This window comes from Squalius cephalus (genome assembly GCF_949319135.1).
Source record: "Squalius cephalus genome assembly, chromosome: 3".
In the NCBI taxonomy this organism is placed as follows: Eukaryota; Metazoa; Chordata; class Actinopteri; order Cypriniformes; family Leuciscidae; genus Squalius; species Squalius cephalus.
Genome location: NC_137124.1, coordinates 16,415,516 through 16,432,444, shown reverse-complemented (window position 1 = coordinate 16,432,444; position 16,929 = coordinate 16,415,516). Strand labels below are relative to the sequence as shown.

The 16,929-nt window shown below is 38.8% G+C and overlaps 1 protein-coding gene across 2 annotated transcripts in view; it reads right to left on the bottom strand.

Annotated features, from left to right (window-relative positions):
• The window catches only part of htr2cl1 (5-hydroxytryptamine (serotonin) receptor 2C, G protein-coupled-like 1), a 90,787-nt gene that overhangs the window by 3,011 nt on the left and 70,847 nt on the right, over positions 1–16,929 (bottom strand). For both annotated transcript variants that reach the window (XM_079867926.1, XM_079867927.1), the window contains one exon: positions 5,957–6,562. The gene's annotated coding sequence lies outside the window, so the exon portion shown is untranslated. The remainder of the gene's footprint in view (positions 1–5,956; positions 6,563–16,929) is intronic.

Here is a 16,929-nt window from a genome sequence, read left to right as displayed (position 1 = left end):
GTCCACATGAACAAGTATAAAAACTTTTAACTCAGTATTTAGTTAAAGCACCTTATAACCACAGTAAAATAACCACAGTAAAGGTGTGGTGGTGGCAGCATCATGCTGTGGGGGAGTTTTTCAGCGGCAGGGACTGGAGGACTTGTCAGAGTAGAAGGAAAATATAACTTAGCCTTAATGAAACCTAGTGCGGAGCATTCAGAACCTCTGACTGGGCAGAAGGTTCACCTTCCAACTGGTCAATGACAAGCAAGAGTGGCTTATGGACAACTCTGTGAATGTCTTTGAGTGGCCCTGCCAGAGCCTGGGCTTGAATCCAATCGAACATCTTTTGAAGAAACCTGAAAATATCTGTCCACCGACGGTCCCCATCCAACCTAACAGAGCTTGAAAGGATCTGAGGAGAAGAATGGCAGAAAATTGCCAAATACGGATGTGCAAAGCTTGTCACATCATACCCAAAAAGACTTGAGGCTGTAAAGGTGCTTTAACTACTGTAAGTACTGAGGTAAGAGTTTGAATACTTGTGCAATGTTGTGCAATATATTATATATATATATATATATATATATATATATATATATATATATATATATATTGTACATATTACACAAAACAATGTAATGGTTAAATTCACAGAATAAATTTAAACATATGATATTTTTAAATACAATAATTTAAATAATTTTGTTTGGAAAAAAAAGTGGCTAGAGTTGATGTGCAGCGTGACATAAATAGAAACTTGACCTTAAAAGGCCCAGAACCACCCTTCAGACGTAAGGCATACTTGGTTTGTGAGATGTCTATCGGTTCAACACCATCTGAGCGGCTGAGTATCAGTATATAGCTCATCTTAAACATATCCTGGCACTGTATGTTCCCAGAGGTAATCAGTCTAATGCTTCTCTTTGATTTCATTCCGACTGCACTGTCTCGCTCTTTCCTTGTCCGTCTTTCGTTGATCCTCAGCAATAAGGTTTCTATGCTTCCATCAGAAGGTAATACATGTGAGCAGGCTACAACACTCCATCATAAACCCCATCTCACCATATTTTTCATCCGTTTTTTAGATGATGCACTGGAACATAACACCCAACTCACAGATTAAACAGACTGAATCAAGGTCAGATGGCTGTATCTTATGAAAGTCACATATCAAGCTCAATCACAAATGTGGTGCATTCCCCCCACCAAACAGACAAACACACAATCGCACACACTTTTAGACACCGTAAATGAAATGAGGAGTGTGAAATCCATCATTGTCTCAATCACTGCAGTGGAAAACTGTGTGTGTTTGTGTGTTGGCATAGGCGTGTCTGAGTTTATGAGCTTGAGAGCATTCGTATGTGGGTGTCTGAGTATACACATTCACACATTCTAACAGTTCATAATATTTTGCTCTGACAGCTTGCTGGTAATGGCCATCACAGGCTTACTGTTTATGACAACAAGCAGACATGCAGCAGAAGCCCTCCACTCCATCGTTATCTGTTCAATCTTTGTGCTTATGTGTTTGTGTGTGGGTTGGTGGGTGTATCTTTCCTTATCCTCTGGTTGTAAGACACCAAAACCCAAGAAACATGTGTATGGCACACAAGATTGCTGCAATTTTGTGTCAGTACAGTATATGAGAGGTTGCCTGTATATGAATGCATGCTTGAGTTTTTATTAACACTCTTTTATGTGGCCTATGTTTTGTGCATGCCAGAGCAAGGTTATTATCGTTAACTAAAATTAAACCATGTCCCTTATTCATTCGTAGTAAATCCTGGCCACAATTTACCAATTCATCCCCTTGTTTTAGTTAAATCATGCACAAATTAAGAATCTGTTCCCCCTTTTTACTAAGAATTTGTTCCCCTTTTTACTAAACCATGGCCAAGGAGTAATAATTAGTTCCCTTGTTTTAGTTAAATCCAAACGAGGGAACAAGTTACTACAACGTTCTAAATTCTTAAAGGGACATTTCACCCATTTGCATTAAGCTTGTATCATCATATTTTTGAATGGTCGTGCATTATTCCCTCATTTTCCCCTGAGATGGGAGAAATACGGATTTCAGTATTGCAGTTCTTGCTTATAATGATGTAAAAATCGTCATTTTGCGTCATTCTAATCAGGAAGTCCCATATCTTTGTAGAGGGGTTGAGACTACAAACACTCGTTCCTCATTTTTCCAGGGGGTGGGACCCACTCACGCTTCAGACCTATTACCGATCAGTGGGTGGGACTTCACTTGCAGAAACTAAAAGCAATATCCACCATCTTGTTTGGAAGCTAAGCTAACAGGCGCTGTGGAGCCAGATGTGAATTTACGACAATGGCGGAAGGTCAATATGATATGGAAGAAGAAGATTTCGAAAGTCTGATGCTCGAATCAGATGTTTGTGGCTATCTTTACGAGCCGCAATAAAGCGAAGAGCAGCTGAGACTGATGGAGGAACAGGAGGCGGCTGCTGCGGCTTCTGCAACTGAAGCAGAAGACCTGCCTGTCGCGGACGAGGAGCCCGGACTGGCTCGAGCTGGGGCGGACTGGTGGTGCCTGTGCTCTCACTGTGCGCCAACGAACACAGAGATAGAAACCGTCTGCTGCAAAGAATTTCAACGATGCCAATTTCTCCTGGACGAAATCTCTGAATCAGACGAGGACACGGACGTTTGTTTTGTGAAAATTAGTGGGAGTGGCTTGCGGAGCTGTGCAATGTGGTGCATTGTGGGAGTTCCATACAAATGCGCCCTAAAGTTACTTTCTGTCTTTCCTCGGTCAAGAAGGCACCAAATTCGAAATTTATGTTACATTTCGACTACAAATATGACCCACTTTCAATAAAGATTAATGTTCCCACGGGTGAAATGCTCCTTTAAATTGTGGCCATGATTTAAAGGTGCAGTATGTAATAGTCATCTTCATTTATATAGCGCAATGTAGATTGTTCCAAAGCGGCTTTACATTGATAAAAGGAAATTATAATGACACTAGGTGGTTGAAATGGGTACCACAGTCCAAATATTGGAGAGAGTTGCTTGCACCACCGCCTCCTCAGACTCCACACTCATACGAGTTGCCAGATTGAGGACACACAACAGGAATGAGTGCAGTTGACAATGGAAATCAACAAGCCTAATACTGCAAGTTGATCAGCTAATGTAATAAAATTTGGTAGTGGTTGAGGAGAGAAACCTGACATTGATTGTAAAGTGCTTTGGGTGTACAGAAGTACATAGGAAATTAGCTATATAAATATACATCATTCACAATGTATAAGTTTGAAATGTTTTATTGCCGATGCTTTTTAGGTCGGGTAAAAATTGTGATCTGTGACCTAGTTCTTTTGGTGGCTTCCATGGCTGCAACTGCAACTGGAAACCTGGGGTGTTGAAATACTATTGGGTAAACTGGCAATGGGCGGGATTACACAGACCAAAACATAAACAGACTCTCTGACACGAAACGCACATTTCAATTGTTTTTTGGAGAAACAATTATTTGAACTTAGAATGTTTTCTAAATCTCTGCAATTATATTATGCCATTTTTATGATTTAGTATGGTCAAAAAAATTACACACAGCACCTTGAACTAAGAAGAGGGAAGAAATTCTTAATTTGTGGAAATAAATTCTTAATTTGTGGAAATAAATTCTTAATTTGTGGCCACTATATATTTGTCTGCATGTCATGTTTGGGGCTCCGTAAAATATAACTCAAACTAAAACTTTAAAGGAGGCATATAGATGCCTCATAGGAGGCAAGGGAGGCTGTGTCTCCTCAAAAAACTGGATGGGAAAGTAATCGATATTACAAAAATAAAACAATGCAAACATTACAGAAGAGAAGGCACAAGAGACGCTGTGGGTATCACCATCGGGCATTGATACTTTATAAAAACCAGTGACTTTTACACTTTTCATGTCACATTTTGTAATATTTGCGTTGTTTCAATTTATTGTAATATCTATTATTTTCTATTCGATTTCTATAATATCTATTACTACATATATATAAACAAATCTAATAAAAATGATTAGAACTGAACTTTAACTAAAATTAAAATGAAAACAGAACATGAACAATATGAATATGAACAAAAACTATATCAGTGATACTAAAAAGACAGTGCCAGAGTGTCTATGTGCATGCATCCATGCCAGTTTGCTCTCTCCCGCAACTAAATTGCCTCTTTTCCAATGCTCTGTTTGCTCTGAGGGTCTGCAGGATGCTGTACTGATCAATATCTCTTTGTGATCAATAACGTCCTCTCCTCTCAAACTGACAAATGCAAGCTCATCATGTGCACTATCTACAACTGACAAGCAACTAAGATCATTTAAAGCTAGTACATCGTCTGCAATCAATATGAAAGTCTGAGAGATTTCGGCTAACCCACTCATGTCCAGAGATTGGCGAGGCAACGCATTCTGAAAGAGCTCCCCATGGCTGAGGAGAGATGGACAGTGTGGCCCCATGTATGAATAGCAAGAGCCAGAAATACTCTGAAGCAGACAGCTCAGTTACTCCGAGGCGGCCGGACTGGAAAACGATCTGAATTCTGCCACAGGCAATACTTCTGTGGGCTTCTGAGCAAAGCAATGCCAAAGAAGATTCTGTCTCTCTCAATATGCCCCCCCCCCCATGGCCTGTCTCTCTCTTTCGCTTGCTCTGTGAAAGTAGATTTCACGCTATACAGTGCTATAAAGCTATTAAATCTTGCCACCTCTGGCCCTTTTTATTTATAGATTTGTCAGTGCTCTGTACTATACATAATTAAACTCATGTACAATCTCTCAACTAAATAAACCTAAACTTTTTTTTTTTTTCAAAATAGAAGTTATCATCTCATGAGTTTTGGTGGAAAGAGACCAATTAAATGTGTTATTTAACCAGAGAATATTCTATCGTGCCATTTGTATAATGAGCCGTGTTATTTGGAGGAGAAGGACTGCCTCACACCAGTGAAAAAAGCCCCTGGGTTTTAATGGGAAATGCCACTAAAGTTATATTACGGGAAGTGTGGCTTCTCGTGAGGCTATATTTTGTAGGTGATGGGGACTTTCTAATGGGATGCATTATTTTAAAGTTCCCATTTGCATTTTTATACACCTTAAAAGTCAGTGCACATTGGCTTATAGACCAGCTTGGAATATTTTAGTAATCTGTACCCACAATTATTTAGAAAATATTATGCGCATTCACGCAAAAAGTCTGCTCTCGTGTCAACATAGCACACTGGCATCGTGGTCCTCTCGTGAACACGCGCTGGAGATTAATATTTTGTAAATAAAGTGTTTTTTTTTTTTTTTTGATGAAACAAATCACTCACGTCGCTTCATAAAATTGAGGTCAAACCATTGTGTCACATAAATTTTATGATGTCTTTACTACCTTTCTGGGGCTTGAAAGTGGTAGTTGCTTAGACTGTCAATGGAGGGACAGAAAGCTCTCAGATTTCATTAAAAAGATCAGAAGAAGAAGATGTTCCGAAGCTAAACGAATGTCTTACGGTTTTGGAACGACATGAGGGTGAGTAATTAATGACAGAAAGGGTGAACTAACCCTTTAACTCTTTACCCACAATACACCACTCCAAACTGCAAATCCTGATGACGTTGTGGAATACAAATGTGAGCTTTATGCTTAATCAGAGGTTTTCAAATTGGGGTCCCCAAGGTGCTACAGCAAGAGTAATATGCTCAAATGCAAATAAATTGGTAAAAATATTAAAAATACATAATTTATATTAAGAGTATCATATTATAAATATTAGATATTAATGATATTATAAATAAAACATATGTAAAACAAGTTTTACATATGTTCATAATATTCATAATTTTTCATAATATACACGGGTCTTTATACGGAAATATATAGCTATCTTTTTATTTCAGGAAGGAAATCTTTATATTTTAGGGTCCATGGCATTAAATAGTTTGAAAATCCATGTGTCAACTCACCATACAGGATGTTAATGAGCGAGATGGGCATGACCAAGATGCCGACCAGCATGTCCGCCACTGCAAGGGACCGCAGGAAGAAGTTTGTTGCATTTTGCAGCTTCTTCTCCAACGACACGGCCAAAATAACCAAAATATTCCCTCCTATTGTCAGAAAGATAATCACAAGAATTAGCAGGGCTGGCCAGTTCTTTTCCTTCATCACTTTCCTTTCGACCCCATGAGGAGAAGATGAAGATGAGGAGGGGAGATTGACGCTGTAATCGGTTCCGAAGAAGCTCTGGTTCAGGCTCACAGTGGTGTTACCAGGCCAGGCCATCCAGCCAACGAGGTCTAGGGAGGATGTTGTAGAGCTAAACCCACCCACAACTGGCCCGCCAGGTGCCCCCATCCTCTGATGCCGTTTCCTGTCCCCTGTATCAATCAGAGCTCCTTCCACTCATGGCCACTGACGGCCACGTATGGGAAGACGAGTTTAGAAGTTCAAAAATGAAGAAGTGATCCACTCAAAATGCTATGTGAAGGAAAAATCCACTGCGCTGAGGATATCCATAGCATTTCCTGTTCCTAGTTTCTGGCTCAGGATCTTATTCATGGAAACTGTATCTGTAAAACACAATGAGAGACACACAATACCAATGAATACTAGACCATTTGAACTCATAGATAATAGACATAAAAGACTAAAAATACACTGACTATCACAGAGAGTTGCTCAGATAAAATAATAATAGGAATCAAAGTCGCACAAAATTGGTTTTGGTTGTGCTGAATATTTACAGCACATTGTCTAAATGGTGACTGACAGCACTGTTGACTTGACTTGCTGAATTTATTTTCAGTTGTCAGTCAGAATATCGCCATTGTAACATTGGAAGACGCACAAATGATCAGTTACGGAAAGATCCATCCATTTCAGGCAACCATTGGCACCCTATCTCTGTGGTAATAGAGGGTAATTGAGTTCACAAGTTCAAATGATACACTACAATCCGAATCTCTGCGAAACTACCGCACTTCGCTGTACTGGCCTACAGGGAGTCATCATAATTCACCAGATCGGAGGTTACTCGTCATTCAATTAGCTGTATTAATAACTCAAGACACCTGTCAAAGGTAATGTGATGTAATGTCATTATTATGACATTATTATATTATTACTGATGGACAAGTGGGTAATTATCACTTCATAAAGCCAGTCACGTAGCCCTAGAACCGAACGATGTCTAATAACGATGTGGGTAATTGCAGTTTTCACCCCATCAGTTAGGCTGTGCATTGTAGTAGGTGTAGACTGATGGCATGTTACGTGTGTGGGAATAACAAGTACCCACAGTGCTCTGTGCCCCACAACTAACCATGTATGCTTTAATAAGGAAAAAGCAGCTGAAAATGGGCAAAGTGATGAATCTCACCACTAATACTCTGGTTTGAGAACACTCCTCCAATGGCTGTCGTTCGTCATGACTAAGTGATCAACACAACGATCATTTAAACATACATCTTTATCAGTAAAGACTAACAGAAGAGAAGAACAACAAAAGTACAAATCCCTAAATCAAGTCCTCTCTAAACAGCTGAAATTGTCCTCTATAGACAGAAAATGTGAAATGCACAGGGAAAAGATGACACGACCTGTCCCGGCTAAGAAATAGGTTTATTCACTGCAGGGGAGGGCAGTTTTCTGATATACAGACATGTTTCCCTGCATCTAAATAGAGAGTTCCTTAGACGCATGCAGAGACCCCGGTAGTTCAACTCTTCTCTGGAGACTTGAGATAAAGCAAATGACAGAAAAAAGTAAAAGTAAAACAGCCTACAATAAAAAAAAATCACTGGATAGTCACTTTCCTGTGTACCACACACATAAGCACGAGAGCATTTAAATGCAATCATATACAGGTTCAAAGAAAGTGCATAAAAGCCACAAGACTTTTTAAAAACAAATTTACAGTGAGCTCTGAATCTTAATATGACACTCCAGGCCCCATTATAAAAGAATAGAGCATCTCCTGGGAGACATGCTGGTGGGCGCAAAGAATGAACACCATGGGCTGCAGAGGGCTAAAAGACCATATCAGTATTAAGCGGCTCTGAAAGGGTCTAAAACTAGAAGTCTGTTTATGAACTGTAGCATTTCTGTAGTCTGTCTCACTACACAGTGACACCAAAAAGTATTTGGAGACCACACACGCACTTTAGGGTCATTAAGTTATTAATTTATTTATTGAAAGAAATGAATCCTTCTATTCAGCAAGGAAATTGATCAAAAATAGCAGCTAGTTAAGATATTTAAAATGTTTTAATCATCAACATTATTAAGCAAACTGTTTTCAACACTGATAATTAAATCCATATAATATAACCCCCCCCCCCCATCACTTGAATATATTACATTTTAATATAGGCCTACATTAAAATAGAAAACAGTTATTTTAAATTGTAATGATATTTCACAGTATCGCTGTGAAATAAATGCAGCTTTGGTGAGAATGAGAGACTTGCTTCAAAAACATTGAACTTTATATATCACATAAAGGTCAGAAGATTCTTTGATATTTCTTTTAGATTAATATTTTAGTTGTTCAAATACTATAGGTTCAGAGTGTCGGCGAAGTGCAAAAACGAGCCAAAACCACGCAGTCTATTGAAAAGAACACTGAACTATAAAACTCTTTGTTGTTACAAAGTTGACAAAGCTGATTGTGGCTCACCTGATGAGAATCCAAATCTTAGTCTTTCCTCTATTGCTCTCCCTCAAACACTTTCTTTTCCTTTCAGACACCTCTTCATCTTCCATTAATGAAGTGGACGAGAGTGCACTCACAAACTAAGTGAGATCCTGCATTCCAACAATGGGTAATTAACCTCCTCAGCAGAAGCCAATCAAGTAACTGTGCATTGGGATAAATTGGCATGAAATTGAACGACTACAAGGAAACAAGGACAATGCCCAAATACCCTCCAGCATTTAATCTGGTAATGATCAGAACTAGATTAGATTTTAGGTTCATTTGGAAAGGCTTTCATTGGGAAAATGTTACCAAAGCATTCAGAGATTCCCTTATGATCAACCAAAACAACAAATAAACATCCACATTTTCTTTTATAATAGAATGAATACAAAAACTAAACAAAACATAAAAGGAGTACAAAATATGATTCTGCCTCAGAGTGTTTTAAACTCTGAGGCACTGACCTACATGAATGTTCTCTCAGAACTGGTCGATTCATTTCACATTTGAATTGGAAAATGAGAAGCAGAAATGTTTTTACATGATGGGAATTGTGGGTAGGTGAATCTGCCGGAGGAGACTAAAATTTCCTCCCACTAAGAAAAGTTTAAAAACCCTTTTACTTCCTGACAGGAGGGTTAAATATTCTCCAAAGCAAATTCTGAGCGGTGAGTATGTGTGAAATAAGCATACGAAATGAATGCTGAGTAGTTAATCAGTCCTGGTGCTGTCGACCGAGATCAACAGAGACAAATGAAGAACAGAGGAAGGCATTGTGAGACTAAGATTAGATTGAGTGACTCTGACAGCATCACAAAATGAAGGAATCTGTAGAATTACAGATATAATATTACGGTCCCGCTCGTTTTGTTTGGTAATAGAAACAAAATGTAAAATCAGGCGAGCGAGAGTATTCATGTGCGTGTGGGGTCTGGCACAAATAAATAAACAGAATTACAGGAATAACACAATGTGCAGGCACTAAACACGTGCATATCCAGATTTTTTCTCGGCAAGTGCTTGTGAAACAGACCCTAATTGTGATCCCACAGAGAAGACTTATGTCTCCTAATTTATTGTTCTGTTTAACTCAGCACTGCATTTCATAGCTGAGACTACAGTATAATTTTTGTCCGCAGGGCCGAATAGTGTATTAAGAAAGTAACCAGCAGGCCTAGAAAGCCATTTGCCTAGTTTCGTTCAGCGCAGCACTTTAATGGAACAGAAAATAAATTCCAGTCTCAATTTGTCCTGGGAAAGGGTAAAATCGTGACATAAAAAAATGAAAACTTGTTTCTACAGAATGGAAGACGTTTCTGGATTCATTTTTCAAGTGTGCCACGTTATGCACAGCACTTGAAAAAAAAAAAAGAAAATCAAAACAAACAGCTTAACTCAAACGGCTCGGCTAACTGTCGCCCTTGGCCTTTTCCTTTCATTTTATCTTGCTGTTACCAGGGTGGAATACTTAGGGCAGCCCTTTGAAAGAAAATTACTAAACATCCTTACGGCAACAACAAATTCTTTGTCTTATTTTTATATACATATATATTAGGCTACAGAAAAATTCTTTCCTATGATACAGTGATTAATCTGCAGCTTGCGGTACATTATAAAATCTGCTCTTGTAAGATAACCCAGACTAATGATTTGAAATCTATTCATATATGTCTGTTTCACCCTGTTCTTCACATCTCTGGAGAAGGTCATTCAGATAATAACATAGCTCATATGGGAGGACTGTTACAGGAGTCACAAAAGCCGTTGGCGACAAATTTATGTCCCTTCAATATTCCGGCAATTACAAAATGTAAAAGATGAAAAGGCCTCTGCTTTCTGTGATCACCCTGAGAAAGTCACAGAAATCTAAATTCAAATATTAGCATGCAGCATCTTTTTCTTCCGCATCAGATATTCTGAAACAAGATCCTGTGACAAAGGTCTAGGTTTGTGGTAAGCTTTTTTTTTCTTTGAATCGGATGCTAGTCAGACTGCTAATGTGCATTTAACAGGCTGAAATCAATTACTAATCGATACTGTTTCATAAAGAGCTAATTATGAGGAGAATACACACATATACTTGCAAACAAAGACAAACACATACAAACTTAAGTATTTGAGAGAACGAGAAATCTCTCAGAACCGTGAAACGGGGCTTTACTCGGTTGGATTAGCGTAAGTCTCTGACACCTTTGTGAGACGAAGCTTTCAGAAAGTCTTAATGTGTGATAGGGATACCAATCTCTTTCATTAGATGTATTTCCTGGATGGGTGAATATGTAGACAGGATCTGATAAAGGTGACAAACACACACAAACTTTTTAAAATGCACCTGCTATTGTTTACCAGAACTGGTGCGATTGATAAAAGTTTCCTCTCATATGCCTTTCCAGGGTCAACATCTCACGTCTGCTTGTGCCTATTGCAAAACGCATGTAATAGGCCTTTGTCCTTTTTTGCATTCCATTTGAAACTCTGCATTTTCCTATTTCTTTTGTGGTTAAGTTACAATGGCCATTGGCATGCCTTTGAGCGGCACATCTGCCCTCTCCAAAATCTCCAAATGTATTAATAAAAGTAAAATAAGCCTTCTGTAAATTTATGCATGAGGTCAGGCTGGATCTCTGATATTAGCAATCTACCATTCATGATCAGCTATTTTAGGGTGAGGTGCAGAAATTGCAACTATTTGTCATTCTTGCTACAATGCAAAGATGAAGCTTTTTTGTTTCAGTTCTAAAGAAAGAAATGTATTCTAAAAACTATTCTTTCCATTCCAATGGCTACAATGATTGTATAATAGTTCATTATAAGGCACTTTTTTTTTTTTTTTGTAAATCCAAAAGATATTGCATATACAGATCATAATAGTTCCAAGTCTCCAATAATGAAATAAAATAAAAAAAACTGATGTTGTGCATGTATGCACAAGTATAAAGCCTATTTTTCATTTTGGAAATTAAACCATATCTGGACTTCAGTAATGCAAGAATGAGATCTCTTTGCATTCAGTATAGAATTTAAACAATTAAATGCCGGATATCTTCACTATTGCTGTCTTCCTCTCGGTTTTGCATTTTATTAGTTTCCATCCATTTGTAATATTTGTTCTTTCTTTTTATTTTTTGCAGGCCTTGGGGAGTGGAAGGGTTATATTGGCAACCAAGGAGACAGTCTATTGATTTCTATCTTTCTTTAACTTCTAGCTCTCTCTTTCTACCACATTTCAGGAGCAGTTGGTGAAGAGCACGTTGAGGTGTTCTATGACCTTGACTGAGCACCATCGGCAATAATTTCACCCCCTTTCACTCTTTTTCTCCCTCTGAGTATCTTTCACCTCCCTTTCCTTTTCTCTTCTTTTTCCATCAAACAGAGCAACACCTTTTGCTTCTTATGTGGGAATGGTGTTTTTTTTTCGCCTTTGAGCTTTTTCATGATTTTTCTCAATGTATGAACCTGCCTGTTTATATAACACCTGTTTTTTTATCCGAACACACTAACAAACACAATACCGCTTGAAAGCATCTTTTGCACTGCATGATTGACTGTTCCTCTAAGGGTTTCATTAGCACCTCTTCATCCTATAATCATATCTGAGTTAGTCTTTCTACTATACACCCTTCCCGACCTGCTGCATCAGTCTTCCTTTCCTTCTAGACTTCCACTGAACCAACACTTATGATAATTGCTGCTTGTTTGCTATAGCAACATTCAGATGAACAGTAATCTGTTTTTAGTTTTTCACAATTATAACACACTATCAAAGATAAATAACTATGTTTTTCTAGTCCAATTACTGACCACTTCAGTTTCTTCACTTCCTCCCAGTGACCCCACGGTTCACTGATGAAGCGATGCGTTCCTCTATCCCTTGTTCACTTTTATACAAAGCTGATTCAATGACACTTGAGTTGCTTGGATATTCAAGGGTAATCAGCGAGACGCCATCACCCCGAGCACTACACTGGCCTCTACAGCAAGGTTTAAGTTGCCTGGGTTAATGCTAACGCCACACAGACTGAAGGATCAGTGGCCTTGAGGGATGCAAGAAACCTCTGAATGCCTTCTGCCGTCCTGATTGACCCATTAAATCATCTAAAAGTGTTCACTAGAACAAACATACAGAGGCATGTGGGGGGATGATGATGATCCGGGCAGAGCTGGCCTTTGAATACAAGTCTTGGGGCTGATTGCTTTCAGAAGCACTACCTTGCAGCATATTGTGGGCAGCCTATTCTGCTTTATCAAACATTGATCAAAGACATTCTTGAGATACAGCAAAAGAAGTGAGCTGAGGGAGACGATAGACCTCTATCTATTACAACCGTTGAATTTGAATGTAAGGAAGCACAACCCATGAATTATTGTGCAGCTGTGTTTGTTTCTTTGTGTGTGTGTGTGTGTGTGTGTGGTGTACTTGTACAACTATCTTTGTGAGGACCAGTTTGAGTTTTAGACCATAGGAGTGAGGACAAAGAGAGTAAAGTGAGGACATTTTGGCTGGTCCTCACTTTCTGAGACCCCTTTAAAGGCCTGTTTGAAGGTCAAGACTTGGTTTTAGGGATAAGGTTATAATTAGGTTAAGGGTAGGTTTAGGGTCAGGGTTTGGGTTAGGCACTTTGTTGTGATGGGTAAGGTTAGGGTAAGCGGCCAGAGATTGCATTGTGTCAATGAATGTCCTCATAAAGATAGATGTACAAGAATGTGTGTGTGTGTGTGTGTACCTACTTAACTATATTTTGTGGACAAATTTGTTCCCATAAGTGACCAAAACCTGACAAATTCTCCAAAAACATTCCTTCAGGAACGTCCTCATTTCTAAATCGGGTATAAAAATAAAGTAATTTAAGGTTTTTTAAAAATGTAGAAAGTTTTCTGTGATGAGTAGGTTTGGGGGTAGGGTTAGTATAAGAGGATAAAATATACAGTTTGTACAGTATAAAAACCAATACTTCTATGTAATGTCCCCATTTGGCTGGCTGGCTGGCTGACAGGAGATGGACAATGACACTGAAACACTAGCCAATATAGTGTTGGAGTTTTCATGCATATGTATTTGCACGGCCTGGTGGCCAATCTTCACTGATTTTACATCCCATCAGTATGAACAGAGTGTGAAGGTTGAATAAGCTGAGCAATAGCACCGTTGCACATAACATATTGCAATCCACACAAAATAATGGAAGACATATCAGAGTTCAAAAGAGGAAAAATTGTTGGTGGCGTCTAATTTCGTTAGACTAGTCAAATCAATTTAGTTCATTTCGGCATACCACCATGTATGACAAACCACATCCAACAGGAGTAACTGTCGACGAAAGAGGAAGCTGTCTGAAAGGGATGTCCAGGCACTAACCCGTATTGTATCCAAAAATAATAAAACCACAGCTGCCCAACTCAATGCAGAATTAAATAGTCGGGCAACTATAGCCAAACCTTTGGTCACTTGTGCCAATGCCAAACGTCAGTTTCACTGGTGCCAACAGTGCAAATCTTGGGCTGTGGACAATGTGAAACATGTATTGTTTTCTGAGTCTCTGAGAGAGAGAGAGAGAGACCACCATCAAACTACATCCTCTAGCCCAGCCATTAGCATGTGCTGTAGGTGAGGTTGTCTTCACTTAGCATCATTCATGCTGTCCTTGTGGACAACCCCCTGTGATTTTCCTACAACAAAGCGAGTTACTAAAGCCTCTGATATGGCCAGCAAAAGAACAGAGTATGAATCCTCATTAGCAAAAAGCCCTTGTCGTAGGGCATTCAATGCGCCCCCTGCATACTCCCTTGGCATGACAAAACGGCAATAGGACAAGGAGACCTTGCATTTCATTAAGGATACAACCTGTAGTTGTGCCTCAAAATGGGAACTTTCAGAAACCCTGAGAAAAGATGCCTAAGAAAATGTCCTGATAAATGTGATGTTAATTTAATTTTTAAGGATATTCCTAGGCATCTATGACCATGACTTAATATTACAGGAAGAAATTAAAATGTGATTGGTTTTACACTGCAGGAATTAAAATGTGATCGGTCTTACACTGCAGGTTTAATCATTTATGAAACCACTGTTAGAGGCCAAGAGGGAAAATGTATATTATATATAAAAAATGGGAAAACTGCGGTGGTGCAGAAAGCATTACCATAATACTTTGAAATATACATATAGTAGTAAATGATTACAGTGTTCGTTTGATTTTATAATAGTGGAACTGTTGGGAAATAAATTAAAGTCCACGAAAAAACGAAGAGACACTTCAGTTGTAAGGCATGTGGTCTATAAATACTTCCTTCCCTTTTTGGGATGTCCTAACTTGTATCTCAGTGATGCTCTATTATAAACGATGTCAGTTAAATGGTGCCTGTCAATATCATCTGAATGGGGTGATTAATGAGGGAAGAAAAATGAAATGAATCCTTTTGTAAAGAGGAGTAGAAAAAACAATAACGTCTGGAGTGGAATCCATCGATCAACGTGAAACAGACAGATGGTGCAGAAGATGACAAGTTTCATCTCCCTCTTTGACTTTCTCTCTTTCTGTGATTTATGGCAGGTATTAATTGTTGTAATAATGGTTGAAGGCTTTGTGTGAGGATGAGAGAGTGAACGAAAGGTGTATCTAGCACAGCAAATGTTGACGGGTGCATGGGTCGCCGACCCTCCATAAGCGGACCCTCATATGAAAAATAAATAAATAAAAATAACTTACTGAGGGCTCCTGTTCTGTTCAATTATAATAAATAAATAAAAAACAATAAGAAAAGATAAAAATAAGGAAGTATATTTTTTACAATTTTTAAAATTATTTTTAATTACAAAATATTTACAATTTTTGCTTTGACATAACACTTCCGCACACACATGCTCAAGACAAGTGAGAGGTCTGAGTACAGAAACAGACATTTATTCTCAGACTCAGCATCTTTATCTTAAAAATGAGGTCTAGACATTTGGAGGACGTACCCTGTCTGTTCTGATTAACTCATCATCAAAACTCTCATGAGTCAGCCGACAAATCCTGTGTTTTTTGACATTCAGGCCACCTAAAACCATAATTATGTCGCAAGTGTGTGAGTGTGTACATGCTGAGGAAAGTTGTGAGAGACTATGCTAATTAGGATTTGTTTGTTTGTTTGTAAACTTTACTTGCTAAAAAAATCCAACGGCTTTCATTGCCCACACACAGACACAGTGAATAAAGAAAGAAATAAACAAACAAGCAAACAAAAATGGATAAGAAACTGCTTTAGTGCTGAAAGTCCTTGAGTTCTTTCACTAAACTAGCCACTTGAAAGGACATATAATAGTTGACACAGTTTGTGTGTTCTGCCTCATTTCTAGCACGTAACCAAGGCTGCTTTTGACTTCGCATTGACCATTCAGCTCTAAAGAAAACCTCATGCTTACAGCCGTTCCTCTGGCTCGGTGAAAAAAAAGGGGAAAAAGCTGCTAATTCTTCAACTGAATTTACAGGCGAGCCAAATGTCACTAAATCCAACACTGTTCCCCGCAATTGCGACCCTTCACAGTTAAGACTAAAGCTTAATCTGGCTCTCGGTTACACAGTCACACACCTGTGTGTCAAGGTACTGTATGGATTTTGGCTTTGAGGAATTGAAGTACTGAGAGAGGGAGAGAGTCTTTCTTTCTTTTGCTTATTGTCTTTTTGCTCTCTAAACAAACAAGACAACAAGCAGGAGTGGCAAGTGCTCATTTAGAAAAGGAACAGGGTCCCTGGGACTGTTTACAGGGCTTGTGTCATTCTGTCGTCCTCTTCACCTTGCTGGCTCTCAAACGTTTTGAGAGTGTTTGCTCTCAGGAAGTTCCTGGCTTCATGCATTCAACCTGAGGTGAGCGTTGTTCTCACTTCAAAGTTTCCATGATGGCTGTCAAGGGAATACTGAATGTACTTCCATTAGGATTAAAAGAGAGTGAAGAATAAAGAACATTAAGATAGCTTTGTACAACAGTCTTTTCATTGTTCTTGCTCATCATTATTCAACATGCAGAATTTGCATAAATTCGCTTGTGAAACTGTGCAAAAATCCTCCCTCCCTCACTCACTCACTCACTCACTCACTCACTCACTCACTCACTCACTCACTCGCTAATTTCTTCAGTCAGGCTTTCATCCATCCATCCATTCACTCATTCATCACTCCCACATTTACATGCTTATTTACTGGCTCCCTCATTCATTTGCATATTAATTAATTCATGAATTCTCTTGCTCATTCGCT